The following is a 15,792-nucleotide window of genomic DNA, read 5'->3' on the forward strand; positions in this document are numbered from 1 at the left end:
GTGCAAAGTTCCGAAAGAAAGAAAGAAAGAAAGAAAGAAAGAAAGAAAGAAAGAAAGAAAGGACATGAATACTGAAGTTAAATGATATGTAACAAAGAAAGATAAAGATTAACAATTTTATGATGTACATAAGAGAGTGAGTGAGGGAGAGAGTCAGAGTGAGAGAAAGAGAGAGAGATAGAGAGAGAGGGAGGAAGAGAGGGAGAGAAAGATAGAGAGATAGAGAGAGAGGGACGAAGAGAGGGTGAGAAAGATAGATAGAGAGAGAGAGAGAGAGAGAAAGATAGAGAGATAGAGAGAGAGAGGGAGGAAGAGAGGGAAAGAAAGATATATGTATATATATAGATATATATATATATATATATATATATATATATATATATATATATATAGAGAGAGAGAGAGAGAGAGAGAGAGAGAGAGAGAGAGAGAGAGAGAGATTAAAGAGGTTAAAGGGACAGTTATTTGCCTTTAGCACAAGGTCAGCTATTTCCTCTTACGCTCCTATTAATAGACCGGGTCAATACAATCAAACAGTAGCACACACAATCTTCAGATGAAACTACGACTGATCATGACATTATCTGAGTCACATGACACTGATATGTACGTTTGGAACAGTGTGTGTATTGTGTGCATGTTTGTAACATTGAATCTTCATTGAAACTTTTAGATACCGATTCCCACAATTCATACACAAACATAAAGACTCTATATTAAAGGGACATTCTTCAGCCCATCAATCCTCATACACAAGGTGCTACACACTCAAAGGTATGTACATTTTCTTCACAAAATGAGTGCATAATTTTAGGGTAGAGTGTATGTGGGCAAACTGGGAGCAGGAACAGAAACCAGAATTTAACTAGTGATAGCGTTTAGAGAAACTCAAGGCAGGTAATCAGTGAGGCAGGTGACCAGTTCATGTGACTGGCAGGATTGCTGGGATATGGAGTACTCGTCAGACATCTGGTGCCCAAAACCAGCGTTACATAACATAACAAATGTGTGTTATATACAATAGTGTCTTTATAATACCAGTATATGTTTTATTTCCATTGTAAGTGAGTTTTAAATATCAAATAAGGAGGTTTTCATTCTATTCTCAGCACAGATGCAGTGGATGGGGATTAAACTGACCATCAGTGGAGTGTTGCTTTAACTCTTTATCTCTGTGTGTGTGTGTGTGTGTGTGTGTGTGTGTGTGTGTGTGTGTGTGTGTGTGTGTGTGTGTGTGTGTGTGTGTGTGTGTGTGTGTGTGTGTGCGTGTGTGTGTGAAATGACTCCTGTACTTGCCTGCGGCTTTCAGCTGCTCCCATATAAAAAACTTTGATGTTTAGTCAGGCAAGAGGTTAAAACTGCTTCTCCACAGCCAGGGAGATAATATCAGCTTTGTTTTATTGTGCCTGAGGCTTAGTACTTCCCCATGGTACAAAGCAACACACAGAAAATACACAAATTAACAACACACAAAAATCATTCACATCTGTACCGTACACATTCAGCCTGCAGAGTTTGATCTGAACCTCGCCATAGATACAACCAAGTTACCTCAGGTCGTGTGTGTGTGTGTGTGTGTGTGTGTGTGTGTGTGTGTGTGTGTGTGTGTGTGTGTGTGTGTGTGTGTGTGTGTGTGTGTGTGTGTGTGTGTGTGGACTAGAGAGAAAGAAGGAAAATGTCCACTATTTAACCGAGGGTGTTTTTGTTAGCAAGTGCTTTGCCAATGTCAAAATCACTAGCAGGATTTTATTTTTAATCTAATTACTAAAATGTCAAAGTGTTTAACTTTTTTCTTTCCTCTGCTGTAGATGTGTGAGGATTTCTCATTATGGATGTAAATCTAAACTCAGATCTTGAGAGTACCAACTGTAAATGTTGAAAAATGTAATTAATTTGAATATTTTAATATAAAGTGTGTAAGCTCAGCTTGTTAAGGTTAAACCCAGAGCAACTGATTAAAGTCATATGAAAGGTATTTGACACTTTAGTTTCACAATGAAAGTGCTATATAAATGAAGATCAGTAGAAGTAGCCGCAGCGGTAATAGAAGTAGTAGTCAATAGTCATAGCAGTAATAGTTGTAGTAGTGATGAACCGGTGACTTCCTTTTCCTCTTTAACCCGTCAGAATAGAGATTGAAATCAAACAAGGACAACATGGAGACAATGCAACTTCATTCATACTAAAAGAGTCATTGAGCTCACAGCTTTGCATGTGTGTGTGTGTGTGTGTGTGTGTGTGTGTGTGTGTGTGTGTGTGTGTGTGTGTGTGTGTGTGTGTGTGTGTGTGTGTGAGCAAGAGCATTTCCCAAGTCATACTCCACTCTACACGCATTTGTCCGAGAGCCAGAACATGATAAGGAGAGTGTGTCATTTATAAATATCCACCTAAGAGAGGACAGAGAATCAGAATGAGAGGTTTTTACCTACTGTAATTTCCAGCAGAGGCTCTACGGTCATGTGTTAAATAGTGAAGTTTAGACATTAAGGACAGATATACAAAGATGAGAGACTGAGAGAAGGCTGTTACTGGTGAATGAATACAGTGGGACTCTGATAACCAGCAGCTGTGAAACAGTGTTTGTGTGTGTGTGTGTGTGTGTGTGTGTGTGTGTGTGTGTGTGTGTGTGTGTGTGTGTGTGTGTGTGTGTGTGTGTGTGTGTGTGTGTGTGTGTGTGTGTGCGTGCACGCGTGCGTGTGTGTGTTTATTTGTCTTTGACACGCCATTCCTTTTTTCTGATGCAAAGCTGTAACACAATGCTAAGCATATATCACACTAATAGTAATACTTGTGTATACATAATAAAAAAGTTCATTGAATCATCACATATTTAATCTTTGCATGTATTGTAAAAATAACTATAGTCATTGATAAAGTAAAACAAAAAGAAAAAGGAGCTGGATAGAATGTTTGACATGTCTGACATATACACAGTAAGATGACAGTAAGAAGTGTGACCTCCGATTGTATTGGTGTAATAAAACATTAATAACATTATAACCTCAAACTTAAAATGAATTTGAGAGTCTATTACACCTGCTGTAGGCTTACATCTCATTGTACAGTCTAGCAGCTCGTTTTGATTGGTTTTAAACATTTCTTTAAATTTGTTTGATACAGCAGGTGTTGCCCAAAGTCATATTTTTAATCAGGGTTGCCAGATTTAAGCAAAAAAAAAATATATATATATATATATATATATATATATATATATATATATATATATATATATACTGATATTTTTGCTTTGTGTGTGTGGATTAAAGGTCACTGAGGTGCATATCCATCCAAACTGAATTGTGAACGAGGACTTTCTTAAGTCATGGATGCAGCACACTCGTAAAATAAATCTTGTATACACTTTGAATCTGCCATTTGCTGACTAATGCTGGAAAAATCATCAGAATTTTAAGTGTGCTCTATAGAGATTATCTTCTTCCTTATGGCAACTGTGAGCTTGACTCACTTGTCTCAGTGTGGATTCTGATACAAGCCTGCTGGGACTTTACCAGTTCTGGGGTCATGATGGATTTCTCTCGCTGTAGATCATCACAGTCCTTGATGTGGCTCAGTGGAAAAATAGAGATGTCATTTTTTGTAAAGAAACCAGAACAGGAAAGAGGGAGGAACATCCAGAGACACAGTTAATGAGAGGTAGGAGATGAAATGCACAGAAGAGATCCGAGACTGAAGCATGAAAAAGAAGTAGAGAGATGGAGAACGCAGTCTAAGATATGCAGGGAAAAGGGTTTTATATGTCTGCTTGACCTGTTCAAGTTATTAAAGTCTGTATTTCTAGATAACAAAGGATTTATTGGATGCTGGATGCACATGTAGGTTCATCTGAAAAGCTGAAAAGATTTATGGTGTGTGACACTGACTGGAAAGATGAGCCTATTTTACAGGATTATAGCTTTGGAGTGTGTTTGTGTGAGTGGTTCGTAGTGATGTGCATGACTAGAAGAGGAAACCTTTCCTCCTACACTGTGCTTCACAGCTACAGCGACAGCAAGGAGGAAGAGAAAATGTGGGAAAGTGATAGCCGAGTCACTCATTATGTAGAGTGCTTTTACTCTCTACAGAAAATGTCTAACACCTAGTGTCTGGCAGAAAGGAACGTGACGGACGATTCTGATGTACATTTGGCATTTCCTATTTATGCATAAACAAAATTGACAAACATATATACAGTCAGGGTTGGACAGGATACTCGACAATGTACTTATACAAAAACAATTTTTTTGTCCAGCGAATGTTTCATAATTCATCAGAATTACTAATTCAGTTCAGTTTTATTTTATTTTATTTGTATAGTGCTTTTAACAACAGACATAGGTGCAAAGAAGCTTTACAGGAATATAAAAATCCAGAATACAAATTATAATGTTTAAAATTTACATTTACATTTATACCTAATGAGGAAGCCAGTGGCAACAGTGGCAAGGAAAAGACGATATGAGGAAGAAACCTTGAGAGTAGCCAAATTAGGTTACTCAGGAGATTTAGCCTACCACAAGACTCTTAAAGCAATATTCAATAGTCAAGTCAAAAAGATTTTATTGTCATTTCAACCATATATAGCTGACACAGTACATAGTGAAATAAGACAACATTTCTCCAGGACCCTGGTGCTACATAGAACAAAGACAGCAACTGTGCAACCTGGTGCAAACAGTGCAAGACAAAAGCAAACAATACAAGACAATACACAAAAGCAGCACCGACCAGCAGTGACCACACCTTAAGCAACCAAGTGCATAAAAATTCAAGAAAATTGTATTTACAGTACCTCCATCAAAATATTCACCAAAAAATTTAACTCATAATTATTTCCTTCCATCAAAGATTATAATATATAACATGTTTGCTTTGTTATTAACTTTGACCCACTTAACACTTATCTTCTTAATTAGATGGAACTAGTACTACTAAGATTTTAGTCTAGCTAGTTAAGGTCAGTCCCATCCAAGTTGTTTCCTACATGTTTTGTTCAGTTGGCAGTTGAATGTAGAAACTGCAATGGAGAATGCTTTCCCACTGCTAGTGTTTTTTATAACTAGAAAAGAAAAAAAAAATGACTTTAAGCTCATGAGATTACTTCCTCACAAACAGTTGGCATAACTTAGTTTAATAAACTAAACAAACTTTTCCCAATTTAGTTAGCTCTATTTGTTATTCAGTGGCAATGGGCTGGAGGTGAAGCTGAAGACAAACCCCTTAAACCCAAACAAGTCTGATTACAGCACACTGACATGACAGAAACGCAGCATAACAAAGGAATGCAGCTCCGACATTATTTAATTTGCTTGAATATAATTTTTATATGCTGTTGGATTTCACAAAATGTTCCCATTATCTCTGAACATCAATCAGAGTTTCCACATTTTAAGCACAGTAAAACAGACAGCACAGTGTTAAGCTGGATGTCATTACCATAAGCATTATCATTATCACTCTCATTATGCTCAGCTAAGCAAATACAACAGACAAACTGGTTGCATGTCAAGAATAAAATATGTTACTGTCAGGACCCTGGCAGAGGTGGCTTGGAGACAGACCCGTACGCAGGATAGCTTCAAATGAAAGGGGTTTAATACAATAGGAAGACAAACATAAACCACAACACACAGGGAATACACAATATAATCAATGAAGCCGCGCTGCCTAATGCAACGCGGCTCACATATATAGTGACTTGGACAATCACACACAAAGGGAAACAGGTGTGATGACCGGGGAGGAGCAGACGTGGACGGGGCAATCACGTGACACAAACAAACAACAAACGCACATGGCACCAAGTCTGCGCTGATCCGTAACGGATCCGCGCTAATCCCTAACAGTTACATTTGTACACCGACTGATGAATTAGCAGTGAGGCCATGTCTAAGAATTGCACTATAACCAGACATTGTTTTGTTATTTCAGTTACACTTATTAGCTATAACCATCTGCCTAATATTCTTTGGTTCACTTTTGTGCTGACAAGGTAGCTCTGACGTGTTGATGCATGGGCATCAACCGGGCATGACCGCCGGAGGTGTGCTGTGGTCTCTGGAACCAAAAAGTTAGCAGCAGATTTATTCATGCACCCTTCATCCATTGCAAAAAGGTTTAGTTCTGATGCTCATGTGCTCATTGTAGGTGCTTTTGGGGTGGACATGGATGCAACTCTGAATGCAACCATATACACAGCAAATTGTGATGCATTGTGTGTTATGATAAACTCTTATCAAAATCTGCATTTTTTTTTAGTACACATTTAACCAACAGTAGCTCTTCTTTGGGATCGGACCAGATGGGCTATCGTTCATTCAACACTTCATCAGTGAAACGTTAGCATTCATACAAATCAATCTAATTCACCAGTTGTCCTTCCTTGGATTACTTTTAGTAGGTCGTACCTATTGCATACTGGGATAACCCCACAAGACTTGTTGTTTTGGTGGAGATGCTTATCTAACCATCACAGTTTAGCCCTTGTCAAAGTTACTCAGATTTTTACACACTCCATTTTTCACATCAATTTCAGAGCTGATATCCCACTCTTTGCTAGCTTGTCCTCGGCATGTATGTTGTGTTTTTCTGGCCTTGGTGTGTCTACAGGATATAGCACCTTAAAGATGTCCTACCAAACGTATTTCATTACTTTTGTGGTAATGTCTGAAGTTTACCATGGACTCTGTAACATTTTTTGTGGACAAAATGCCTTGGTTACCTTGTTTCAAGCCATTCTAGTGTGGTATAGAAAGCCTGCAGGAAGACTCAGCTCGATTTGTGCCAGTTCTCATTAATATTCAATGAGCTATGCTGCTTGGCTCCGATTGGCTAACCGCTAAGATATGAGAGCATGACTATTCATTCACCTAGTGCAATAAGTAGCATAGGCTAGAGGAACTTTGTTTACAATCACCTGGAATTGCGGCAGAATGGCTTCTTCGGGTATATTGACGTTCAGCCATCCTTGCTGTATAGGAAACTCACTGAGCTACATGAATTCTGTGGGCGCGGTCTCAAGTGGGAGAGCTCATGAATAGTAATGAGCTCCATCATTTCTACGTCACACTGAGCAGCTTTTCTAACTGACCTGATTTCTCCACTTATTTCTTTTCAGTGTCTAAAGCTGACAGGGGAGGTAGCAGTTCATTTTCATATTCCCGACACAACACAAACACATATGAACATAACACATATCAAAAAATACAAGTAAGAACGGTTTTGTGTGGAAGGGCACCTTTAATTGCTACCTCAACTCATGCAGAAGTTGTGGGCCATATCCTTCTCATGCTGATATAAATGATCATTAGAGGACGGGTTCCCTTCAGGTTCCTCTCAAGTTTTCTTCCTTCTGTCATCTCAGTGTGCCTTTTCTTGAGATTGCTGCCACTAGCTTGCTCAGTTGGTACCTAATTCTATATCCACATTTCTGTGAAACTGCTTTCTGAAGTTTCATTTCAGTTTTTGAAACTACAGATCAACTATGAAGCCAAATAATTAAATCATTTCATTATGTGTGCATTATGCACAGATATTTTGAATTCTGTCACCCTATGGTATACTCTTCCCATGCCTTGTCATGCTGTCATGCTGTAGTTGTTGCAGTGTTTCACTGGTTTAAGGACAAACATTTAGTGTCATTCTTCATTATAGTGTTATTCCACTTTCTGCTTTTCCCGTTAGGGGTTGCCACAGCGAATCATCTGTTTCCACCTAACTCTATCCCCACCATCCTCTACTCTCACACCAATTAACTTCATGTCCTCTTTTAACACATCCATACTGTATATCTTCTCTTTGGCCTTCTGCTTAACCTCTTACCTGGCAGCTCCGTCTCCAACATCCTTCTACCAATATAACCATCTCCCTCCTCTGTACATGTCCAAAACATCTCAATCTAGCCTCTCTGACCCTGTCCCCAAAACAGCCAACCTGAGCTGTCCCTCTGATGTGCTCGCTCCTAATCCTGTCCATCCTCATCACTCCTAAAAAAAACCTCAATATCCTCATTTCTGCTACCTCAATCTCTGCCTCATGTCCTTTCCTCACTGCTACATTATTTCACCCATACAGTAGATCTGCTCTCACTACTGTCTTGTACACCTTTCCTTTGATTCTTGCTGACAATCTTCTGTCACACAACACTCCTGACACATTTCTCCACCCGCTCCAACCCGCATGTACTCGCTTCTTCACCTCTTTTCCACTGACATGTAGTGTCATTATTCAAAATAAATGTAAATAAATCACTCATGCTCATTAGTATTCCTATACATTAGACATGAGATCATGTTGGCACCACATGAGTGTGTGTAGTGTGTATTGTGTGTAGTGCGTGTGTGTGTGTGTGTGTGTGTGTGTGTGTGTGTGTGTGTGTGTGTGTGTGTGTGTGTGTGTGTGTGTGTGTGTGTGTGTGTGCAAGACTGAAGGAGTAAAAGAGAGCAGTAAGAGTTCACATTCTTCCCTGACATTCTCTGGCTCTCAGTGCTGTTTTTTGAAGCGTCCTGCACTTTGTCTCTGTGCCAAGCTGTTTCTTTTCTCATAGAATGCAATGGTAAGAAAGCAAGATGTGTCTGTTTGTGAGTGTGTGAAAAATAGTGCATGAAGGAAAGCAATGTTAGAAACTTTCAATGTAGGGAAAACTACATTCCCACATTCTTCACATTCAGTGGAGAAGTGGTTGAATTATACATCACACTCTCACTACTCACTGCTGTATATAAAAACACTTTTTTCTTTTAAAAGATTTTCTAGCTTTATAGAAAAGTGACACATTGGTATCATTGTGTATTATGTGTAGAGACGTGTGAGACTAATTCCACTGCTGACCACTCCTGAATAAATTATTTTTGGGTATATGATAAAGCTAAATACAACTTTAGCTTAAAATAATAAAATAGAAAAATAATATCCCTGCATGAAAGAGTGTATTTCAGTGCCACGTGTTGCACATCACTATCCAAATCAACTGATGGTAGCTGTTAGAAGATGATCCAGAATCGTTTTTCAATGGTTCCTGAGTCAAAGACCTTCTAGACACTGCAACAGACAGCGCATCCTCTAGCCAAGGAAGGCTATAAGCTATAATAAAGTCATAGCTGGTGGACACAAGCTTCCAGACTGCACACTCTTACAGTCTGCAATTTGTCCACATAAGAGGAATTATACCTCAGTGAAGTGTGAAAGTATACTTAAATGTTATCACCAGAATCTCAAAGGAATTTTTCAAACATCTTATGGAATCTTTTGAGAGCCCGTATTCATATATTGTTGTATATAAAGTGTCCAGTGAGTGTATATCAGAGAAGAGAATACAAAAATCTTGTTCCTTATGGATCCATGAAGCACAGTGGTTTGTTAGTAATAGGTTTACTCTGAACACACAGGGTTTTTATGTCCCTAAAGACAGACCTGGCTGATGTACGTGAAACCAAATGCTACTGAGCCTCTAGCATTTTTTTTTTTGTCAGTACATGGATTTCACTTGTGAAATGCAAGCTACATTCAAACCTCAAAATGTTTTAGATATAAGTCCTCCTTCTCTTGTTTACTCTGTCTTTGCCTTCCAGCTTGTTTGTTGAGACAGTTAATAATATTCTGTCTGACAGCCCATGCATCTGTACTGAATATAGGAGGTGAGAACAAAGGAATAATTCTGTACACGATGGAATTACTGAGCCCACAGTCATACATGATCATTCATATGATAAATCAGTTGTGTTCTGTTCTGTATGAGAGACGGCCAGCTTATAGGCTTATGGATAGAGATGCTGGTTTCAAGGCATATCTACAGTATTACAACAAGGTATGACACGACTGAACGACGAATAGCTTTAATACTTTCAATAATATAGATCTAGTAAGGATAAACAGCCTATATATGCTAATGTGGAAGCTAGAGGCAAGAATCGCCTGGACCTCTGAGAATGAATTACTTTTTAGTCAAAAGAAATGTCAAATGTGTAAATGACATCAGCATGAAACTGGAAGCTACAAGGTTATGCGTGTATTTTGCATTATTTATCCTAAATGAATAGTTTTGTTTTATAACCTAATGTTTTTGTATTTATTATATATAAATATACTGTACACAATTCAAGACTAGATTTATTCAAACCAGATTATACCCAGGTGAAATATTGTGAATTCATTTGAGTGCCACCAATTGACTGCCTCTCATAGGTATGGAAATTATATCACTTTTTAAAATTTAAATATTAATTTCTATTTTACCCAGGGAATTCTATTACACGGTGCAGTAACCAACAATACTGCTCTGGGAATAGTAATGATTATACAGATCTGTACCCTTGTCTTTGTAAAGACAGGATGTCCTTTCAGTTTATAGTCCGGTAAAAGTGCAAAGCTGCAGTATAGTGACACGGTATAAACAGGTCATCAGCAAATTCATCTCACTGGTGTAGGCCCTGCGGTTTCATGGTTATAGCCACGTCAGCAAATCCTTCGACAGTAAAGAGAAATCAATTATCTCCTCTTCTCCTCTTTTAGCACAAAGTAAACACAACCATATGGGGCTCAAAGACTCTGTTTCCCAATAAAAACAAATAAAGCAGCTAATGGTGTTAAATGTGACTGGTTAAAAGGCAATGGGTGCATCCACACTACTCTTAAATCCTCTGAGGTCTCAGGTCTGAATGAGTGCATAGTCCCATGCAGTAAACCAGCATCCCATTCAGAATCAATTCCCATCTCACACCCAGTTTTCCTGGGATAAGCTTTGGATCCACTGCAATCTTAACCAAGATAATGCAGTGACTAGAAATAACCGAGAGTGACTTTATATAAAGTAGGCAAATTGAATCCTACTGTTGCAAAGGGTTTTAGGATGGAATGATGGAAAAAAAAAATGATGGAATGTCTAAAAAGATCACTTTTTAAATCTACAGTGCATACAATTTTCTCTATAAATTAATTATAAACATTTAGAAATGCACTGTGGTTGAGTGGGTAAGATGTTTGTCTGGCACCCTGGGGTTAAACTTGATATTCCATTAAGTAATAATTCCATTATCCACTAAGTAAAAGTAGGATGTAAATGTCCTTCTGATCTATTATTAGGCCTACCGAAGACCTAAAGCTTGTGTTGTATTATTAAACATTAGCTTGTGCTAACGCTGTGTGGGCGCTGACCCAGCCACTGAAGAGTTAACTCTCAGTGCCAGTCCTGAGCCCAAATAAAAAGAGGGTTGCATCAGGAAGGGAATCCGGCGTAAAACATGTGCCAAATCTAATATGCAGACCATGTGATCCGCTGTTGTGACACCGAACAGGGAGCTGCTGAAGGGAGAGAAAGAAAATCTTGTGCTAATGCTGTAGGTGTGGTGAGGCACAATATGCTGTGCTAAGAGTAATACTGTACTGAGAGACTGATAGCCTTGGAAAATATCCAAGTAGAAAGACAAAAGTCAAAATGACACTGCTGCTGTCACTGTGTTTAATCATGTCTGCCTTCATAGCTTACTGTTTAGGTCTGTGATTTATTTTTAACATTATAAAATTATGAAGGTATTTATTCCCTAAAGATCATCTACACAATCACCGGTTCATGATGTTAATCTTTCAATCTTGACCTTTGAAGTCTCTGTTTAATTCTAGGGATGCAACCTTTTATAATGGAAAAGGTGTGTTTGAGGAACAGATGTGGTCTTTGGCTTGACGTCCCAGGACAGATGGTGTGTATGAGGGTTAGCCGAAGCCCTGAAGCTTCTTTCCTTACTCCAGCATGGAGAACCAGCCTGTTCTCATATGCAGCACCAGAAAAAGCAGGCACCCACCTCACAAAAGTCAGACCATAATCCATTTAGAAAGAACCTTCAACAAAACAGAACAAAAGAGAGAATTCTCAAGATACACTGGCTTTTAAATATATTTTTCAACACATATCAACATATACATCAACACTGTTTAATAAAGCACTTTGTGTAGTTTTATTTGACTTACTATAAAAGATTAGCAGTTGTCTGTCTGTTTATCTGTCCATCTTCATGCAACTTCCCCAGCAATACCTGAGATAAAGAAATGGAAATTGATTTAATTAGGTTTGTACAATGTATGTGATTTTTCTGGTGCTTTTATGCTGATGAACAAAGTACAAAAAGAATTAGAGTCCATATGCATTCTAGTAAAATTACCTAGAAATTTTAAGGACGTGAAATCAGAGATAACGCATCTAAGAATAATTTTGGTCTTATAACAGCCCAATTCTGCCAAATGTTCCATGTCTGTGTGTGTGTGTGTGTGTGTCTGTGTGTGTGTGTGTGTGTGTGTGTGTGTGTGTGTGTGTGTGTGTGTGTGTGTGTGTGTGTGTGTGTGTGTGTGTGTGTTTTTGTGAGTATGAGGGTGGGTGTTTTCAGGCAAATTGCCACGTCTGAGCTTTCCTCTTGAGCTGTTGCCCAGATGGTTCTCATTCTGAGTGGTGCTTGTCTTTTGTTGCTTGTGGTGCACCATTGGCAGCTCAAACTGTGCTAAGCTGTCAAGACTTTAATAACTGATAAAAACAGCACTGAACCACCGATCTATACCTGATTGTACTATACATTTAAATACATCTGTGCATCTGCACAATTAAGTATTATTCCAGGAGACTGGCATTAATTTATTGAATTAATACAAACTATAAACCATAATTAAGGAGTATATTGGACACTTGCAGGATAATATCAGGTTATTGACAATAACATGTTATATCATCTAATCAAATTATTAACATGGCTGTATTATCTTTAAACTTGATTGATTGACGGGTCTGAGTCTCAGTCTCAGCATGATGTGGTCTATCTGACACTATGATGGTTATGTGGTTCATCCAAACACCCCAGCCCTTTATCTATTACTCACAATTACCTCCACTTCCTCTCTCGCTTCATATCTTTGTCCCTTCATCTCCCTCCCTCATCCACAGCACACTCACACAGACGGTAATCCCCATTAGTCCATCTGTTACCCAGCTCATTACGCACGCCCAGCTCATTACTCACGCTAATGCTCACTAACGTTATCGACATACATCACGTATACCAAAAACATACACCTGAAAATGAAAAAGAAATGATTTCTATTTAAAATGTTATTTATCTAAAAATAATTTATTCTTAAATTATCCACATTTAGATTATAGATTCTATTTGATTATACTCATTCTGTTACAATATTAAAAATAGAATTAAATGAATGATTAAGAGCATTCTGAACTTTCTGTCAGTGTCAGTGAATACGCTTCCCATCAGCCACTACTCCTCACCGGTTCATGTCACATGACCTTTTGCATCTGTGTTCTGTGTCAAGTTTTGGTAAATGAACACAAGTATTAAGTCCTGTATTACACCCTCATATTTTGTCTAGCTCGTTGTCGGCCGCCGTCATGTTGCGCTCTCAAGTCCGTTTCCATCTACTTTCTTAAGTCTGTGCTTTCTGTATCATAAATCTTTCGTTCAAAACAAAATCTGCATCAACTACAATTACACGACAGGAACGTTTGGCTAATGTAAACATCAGGCATATCTCTGGTACTATAGTATGGTGCAAATGCAAATGATTTCTTTGTGATATTCATTTAAACGTTTGTTGCAGTAAATCCCAATGACAAACAAAACCTACACGTGCTGTTTCTTTATTTTTAATCCATGATTTTTACAGTCTTTATATTTTAATGATGGCATTATTTAAAAATAATTTCAAAGTATTATATCACATAAAAACCTAGCTCTAGCTAGAGAGATAGTCCACTTTATACAGAAATGCTGATAGAGGTCACCACCATTTTTGCTAGCAATATGAACCGTGTTTTTATTCTATTTTATAATTTTTTTGTATGAATCACTGGCAACAGTGTAATTTTGTTAGTGTCCATTTTGGTAGTTTATAAGCTCTACAGTACCATGTATCTTCGCCAGAAAAAAATAAAAATTGTTTCCATGAATGGCATGAACCCAAAACTGAAAAACAATGAATTCTAAATACTAAAGCCATTGTAATTTGTGAAATTAAGCTTCAGAACAGAAACACATTCCCATGATGCTATATTAGATAAATTGAACTGCACTATTCCCATGTTTTTAGCACCAGTTAAAGAAATATACTTAAATTTAATGTAATTCCAGTTTCATGCTTGATTATGTGTCACGGGCTTTGCTCATTTGTCCCATTATGTTCATATTGTAAGGATAATAAAATCTAATTAAGCAGTCATACTAAGGAGAAAGTGAGACAGCCCGATGTGAGGGCACACAGATTTCTAGGTGTAGATGACTGACAGCCTGAAGAGAAGCAAATGAGCAGGAGGGGAATTTCAATAGGGAGGATCTCCTCCTTCAAGTGTGTGACCTTGACCATCTGCCACACACCTCCATCTATAACATTCCGCATTTTTTTCCCTTCATTGTTTATCTCTCAGGCTTTTGATAACTCAAGGACACCTGCTTTTTCCTCCTTTGTCTGGTCGAACAGTATTAAATTGCCTTGTTAATAGATGGTTACATTGCAATTTCATATATAATGAAATGAACACAGAATTGCTCAGGATAGTTTGTAAATCAATCACTCTACTATCAGTCAGTCTAGAAAGGGAAAGGCTAACAATGTGGTTTATCATTGAAACTTTTTACACAATTTTTTTACACTATAGTGCAGCTGACCTGCCTGAGAATAAAACACTAACAGGTTTATTGTGTATACAGGGATTATACTGTTACACTGAAGGATAGAGAGGAAGCTGATGCCATCCTTCTCACCTACGGTAGCATAGCCAATTATTCAGTCCTAGGCTCCATGTGTAATGCGTCTGTCTGTGTTTTCCCCTTGTTTCTGTCTGCCGTCTCTCCCTGGTATTAATTGTTTTGCTCCGCCCACTCATTGCTCACCATGGACACTAATCACATTCCATCTCTTCCCCAGGTGTCTTGTCTTTGTCTCTAATCGTCTCTGCTTTGTTATTGGCTCCTGTCCACTATATTTACTCTGTCTGTTCACTTCCCGGTTGTTGGTCGTTTGTGTTTGTGTTTGCATTTGGTCTGTGTCGTTCTCTGTTCCTGTTCAGTGTCCCGATCTGTTTTGCCTGCCTACTGTTTGTTTGTGTTTTGTTTATTAAATCCCTAAACTGCATTTGGATCCTCACTCGCCTTTGTCTCACCGTGTCACAGTGTGACACCATGCCTGTCTGTGTCATCATTAGGATTCAAACTTGTGATTTTCCTACGAAGGGTTTTTCGCTCAGACTTGTCAAGAATCTGTTTTATTTTCTTGTAATAAATGTAATGACTTTTTTTTATTTTAAGTCATGCTAAATGAAAGTTTGAGTGTTATTGATTGTACAAAGCATGTTTTAGCTGTGTATTAAAAAAAAAAAAAAATCATGAATTAATTTATTTATCTCCAGTCATCCTGAACCCGTTAGTCTGGTTGTGAGGGGACACAAAATAGGGCCACTGTATGGCATAGTAATTAATATGGAATAATACATAGTGTCATTTCTTATGAATGCCACAGAAACTATTCACATGATCCAGGAATACCTACACATTTCAGTTCACTAAATATTTGTGAGTTTACATGAATATGTGACTTAGAAACATTGCCATGTCCTCCTTCTATCTACAATGGCTAATGGTAACATTCTCACAGTTAGACACAAGTAGGTTTTAAGTATGTCTCCATTTGCATTATGATATACATCATCCTTGACATTAAGTAGGAACTTTATCATGCCATTTCCATTTCCAGCATTTGGCAGACGCTCTTATCCAGAGCGACTTACATGATCTAATTTTTTTTTAATAC

At 38.0% G+C, this 15,792-nt stretch overlaps 1 protein-coding gene and 1 long non-coding RNA gene across 3 annotated transcripts in view; one reads left to right on the forward strand and one right to left on the reverse strand.

Moving 5' to 3' along the window:
* coro2ba (coronin, actin binding protein, 2Ba) overlaps positions 1 to 15,792 on the forward strand; it is a 46,689-nt gene that overhangs the window by 2,959 nt on the left and 27,938 nt on the right. The gene's annotated exons all lie outside the window — the stretch shown is intronic.
* On the reverse strand, positions 11,688 to 14,822 carry LOC113636713. The gene is made up of 3 exons (XR_003439131.2): positions 14,748 to 14,822; positions 11,959 to 12,023; positions 11,688 to 11,829 (listed from the first exon to the last, which is right to left on the reverse strand). It is a non-coding gene; the product is annotated as an uncharacterized LOC113636713 (long non-coding RNA).

The sequence above is a fragment of the Tachysurus fulvidraco genome, chromosome 1, assembly GCF_022655615.1.
Source record: "Tachysurus fulvidraco isolate hzauxx_2018 chromosome 1, HZAU_PFXX_2.0, whole genome shotgun sequence".
Taxonomy (NCBI): domain Eukaryota; kingdom Metazoa; phylum Chordata; class Actinopteri; order Siluriformes; family Bagridae; genus Tachysurus; species Tachysurus fulvidraco.